We start from the raw sequence: 4,505 nt of genomic DNA on the forward strand, positions 1-4,505 counted from the left end.
AAGATTTGTTTAAAGCTTGCCTCCAGTCAAGGGATGGCCAGGTGCAGAAAGGTGGGTTGTTCCTCACTGTATCCACAGCCCCTGACACCATGCCTGGCTCAAAAAACATTTGAATGAATTATTTTTTTATTTTTTATTAACTTTATTTCATTATGGAGATGTGGGGTGCAAGTCAGGATTATGTACATAAGTAATCTATGTGCAGGTGACATTTGGGCCTCCAACTGGTCCTCACTTCCCCTGGTTTAGGACCAGGTGCCCTTCGTGTTGTTATGTGCTCCCTCCCATGAATAACTTAGAGTAACTTTCTCTGTACTCCTGTCCCACCGTTGTTCTAGTACCTGTATTCCAAGCAGCCATGCTGCTACTGTCTGTGCTTCCCTACATTCCAAGTTCAGGGGGAGTCTCCAAAAGAGAACAATCTCATGAAGCAACAACAAAGAGCTAGTTTATTGTTCCTTAAGTGCCCTTCTAGCTGGTCCTGTTTACATGCATCATTAGCCCGCAGGGAAAACACTCTAAGTGACTTTAGAAATTGCAATCATTAAAATTGTAAACTTTCATTTGAGCCAGGCTACCCCTTTGTGCTGCTACAGTGTCCCTCGTGGCTTCCAGCCCTCTCTCTATGTGGCCCATTCCAGCTTTTAACCTACCATGTGGGCTTTTCATTTGGAGCCTCTTGAGATCTTCAAGCTGTAATTTTCACAAGTGGAACCCTACAGCTCTTTAATATTTTTGTTTATCAGAATTATTCATTTCATTTTGTATGTGTTTGATAGATGAAGTTTCTGTAGCATCTTAAAAAATAGTACTGTAACACCTTACAGCATTAAAAAAAAAAAAAAGAGGCCAAAGACAACCACAAAAAATTTTTTTTAATATTTAAATTAGTATCAGAAAGTTTAAATGTAAGCAACAACTATGCTGTCTCAAGCACATTCAACAGAAAAAAATTAGGAAGATACGAGATAAGAATGTTAAGAAACGAGGCCAGAACTGGTGAGGGTGAGGGAGGTGCAGGGCTAGATCCTGTCTTTATCTTAAAATTTGATAATTTGTTCATTGTGAATTCTTTATTTTGATTTTTTAAAAATATTTCATTAAGATATTACTGATCCTTGTTCAGAAGTTAAACAGAATTATCGCATGACAGCAATTCCCCTCTCAGGTATATACCCCAAAAGAATAAAAAAACAGGCACTTCAACAAACATTTGCACATGATTGTTTATAGCATTAGTATTCACAATAGTCAAAAGGTGGAAACAAATTGTAGTCTACCCATACAATGGAATTTTATTCAGTCATAAAAGGAATGAAATCCTGATCCATGCTACAACATGAATGAACCTTGAAAACATGCTAAGTGAAAGAAGCTAAACACAAAAGACCAGATATTGTATGATTCCACTGTAGGAAATATCCAGAATAGAAAAAGCCATAGAAATAAAAAGGAAATTGGTGGATGCCATAGATAGGAGAAAGGGAAGATGGGGAGTGACTGCTAGTGTGTGCAGGGATTTATTTTGGAGTGACGAAAATGTTTTGGAAATAGATAAAGGTGGTGGCTGCTCAACATAAGTGAATACCACTGAATTGTTCACTTTAAAATGGTTAATTCTGTGTTACATGAACTTCACCTCAATTAAAAAATATATACATACAGGCTGAGTATCCCTAATCCGAAATCCAAAATGCTCCAAAATTCAAAACTTTCTGAGCACTGAAATAATGCCACAAGTGTAAAATTCCACATCTGATCCCATGTGAGGGGTTGCAGTTAACACAGTCAAAACTTTGTTTCATGCATAAAATTATTTAAAATATTGTATAAAATTACCTTCAGGCTATATGTATATGTATATGTATACATGAAACATAAATGAATTTTGTGTTTAGGTTTGGTCTTATTCTCAAGATATCTCATTATGCCTATACAGATTTTCCAAAATCTGAAATTCGAAACATTTCCAGTACAAGCATTTCAGATAAGGGATACTCAACTTGTATTACTGATCTTGATTCCTGAGTGTTTTGGAGCCCTCTTAAATTTTGTATATGAAGTGAGGGCCTTACTTGGTATCTCAAGTTTTGAATATGTTAAATATTACTTTTAACTGGAAATAAACAAGGTGTGAAAGTGAAATAACCTGGGGCCACACACAAGTCTGTGGTGAGTTCCAAGTAACACAGTGACTCAATTTTTTTACTCAAAATTAGTTCTAACACGAGCCCTACCACCCTTCCCATACAACACAGCAAAGGCCCAGTTACCTGGATCCTTGTACATCATCCTGACATCATGATGTACTAGACAAAACATGAACATGCTTTCTCCCCAGTAAGATTGTTGGGAAAAGTTTAATCAGCTACAGAAATTAAGACGTACCAAAGGCTACCTGTGGAGGGAAAAGAACACTACCCCTTTGCTTCTGGTGCATGAAAATATAGATTATTAGATTCCCTTTGAGGCTTTCCATCCCATCTCTGGTGGAGAACAGAGTGATTCTATTAGAATGTGGTGATTTCTTCAACTAGCTCCTTCATCTTGATTTCGATTACTTCAGAAGCTTAAAAAAAAATGTATTAGGAACATCAGAAACTGAATAATATAAGTCCTTTAAATACCTCCAGTTAACCTTTGCACCATTTTGGCTTGCTCTTAAAGGTCTCTGTGTTTGAAACAAACCTAAATAGACACAGTTTTGCTTCCCTGCCTCCCATAAATATGAATATTCCTCCCCTTAGTGAATATGAAGAAGGTTCACACTGGAGCAATTAACTCTTTACAAGTCTTCCAAAAGCTGTTGTCCCTGCTAAAGAATGGCTTAGACAAGTCTAGGCCTACCATATGCTTAGGGTAATCCAGGCACCATCTGTCTTTGAGCATAAATTTAATAAAGCTATCCAGGCTGGTATCCTCTCTGATAGTCCATAATAGAGCCAAGGGTAAAATAAACTGCCCTTGGACACTAAGCCTGTCTCTTGCACCTTCCGACAAAGAAATAAAATACGATTTTATTTTCTAAAAGTCCAAGGTATCTCTATGAGTGGCCTAGACCAAGAGTCAGAAAACTGTTTTTGTAAATAAAGTGTTATTGGAACACAGTTGTGTCCATTTACCATGTATTGTCTATGGCTACTTTCCCACTACAACACCAGAGTTGAGTACAGAGGCTGCGTGGCCTGCAAGTCTAAGGTTTAATTTTTTTTTTTGAGTTGGAGTCTCACTCTGTTGCCCAGACTGGAGTGCAGTGGCCGCTCCCAGTCACCGCAGCCTCGACCTGCTGGGCTCTGGCGATCCTTCCGCCTCAGCCTTCCAAGTAGCTGGAACTACAGGCGCGCGCTACCACACCTGCCTAATTTTTTGATTTATTGTAGAGATGAGGTCTTGCCAAGTTGCCCAGGCGGGTCTCGAACCCACGGGCTCAGGCAATTCACTCACCTCAGCCTCCCAAAGCGCGGGATTAGAGGTTGAGCCACCGAGCCCAGCTAGCCTAAGGTATTTACTATCTGGCCTTACAGAAAAAATTTACCAACCTCTGACCTAGACTATCACAACTCCAACCACAACAGCCTCCACATATACGTTTATAGGTGTACTTATATATTTATTCCTGGTCTCAGGTGCATTCCATTTTCCCCAAACGCTAACTCTTAACAGTGCCATGGGCTGTCACATCTGTCCTGCTAACTGAGCCAAACAGGAGCATTCTGAAGGAGCAGGATTTTGCGAGACAAGTCCTGTAATGCCACCCTCTGCGCCAAGACACCAGCTTGTCAGTGAGGCAAATTAACAACACTCAAACATTCCAGTACTCAAAGATTCCATCTTACCCTCGTGGGCAGTCCCCATTATTTCTAGTCATATATTCATTTCAGTTTATTTCCAACTCAGTTATCCTTGGCTCCGAAAAGCTGTCATCACTGGCATCGCTGTATCTATCACTAAATGTAAAAAAGAAACTAATTTAGCAAGGTGTTAAAAAAACAGCATGCACAATTATTCAATTTGCAATCTCAAACATATTTCATATCAACCTCACTCAGAGAAAATACTGAGGAATATTCTTTTAGCACTTTTTCATCACTAGAGAAGAGGCTAGTCCAACCACACACAACAGCCTCATTCCTTGGTCAGAAAAACTGACTACTTGCTTTCATTGTACATTGGAAGTGACTTATTCAGAAAAATTGTAAAAGCACTTCAATTTCAATTGAAATGTATAATCTTCTAAAGACCATTGATCATTTCTAAACTTTAACAAAAGCCTTGAAAGTAGATTGCTGGCCGGGCTCAGTGACTCAGCCTGTAATTCCAGCACTTTGGGAGGCCAAGGTGAGTGGATTGCCTGAGCCCACGGGTTTGAGACCCGCCTGGGCAATTTGGTGAGACCTCATCTTACAATAAATCAAAAAAATCAGCCAGCGTGGTAGCGCATGCCTGTAATTCCGGCTACTCGGAAGGCTGAGGCGGAAGGATCGCCGGAGCCCAGCAGGTAGAGG

At 39.7% G+C, this 4,505-nt stretch overlaps 1 long non-coding RNA gene across 1 annotated transcript in view; it reads right to left on the reverse strand.

Annotated features, from left to right (window-relative positions):
* Nucleotides 1-2,343: 2,343 nt before the first annotated feature.
* LOC103268559 overlaps nt 2,344-4,505 on the reverse strand; it is a 21,483-nt gene continuing 19,321 nt past the window's right edge. The window contains exons 2-3 of the long non-coding RNA XR_504826.1: nt 3,837-3,947; nt 2,344-2,569 (exon numbers count right to left, since the gene is read on the reverse strand). This is a non-coding gene — a long non-coding RNA (uncharacterized LOC103268559). The remainder of the gene's footprint in view (nt 2,570-3,836; nt 3,948-4,505) is intronic.

Source organism: Carlito syrichta, unplaced genomic scaffold (assembly GCF_000164805.1).
Source record: "Carlito syrichta isolate Samal-C Ts95f unplaced genomic scaffold, Tarsius_syrichta-2.0.1 Scaffold308847, whole genome shotgun sequence".
In the NCBI taxonomy this organism is placed as follows: Eukaryota; Metazoa; Chordata; class Mammalia; order Primates; family Tarsiidae; genus Carlito; species Carlito syrichta.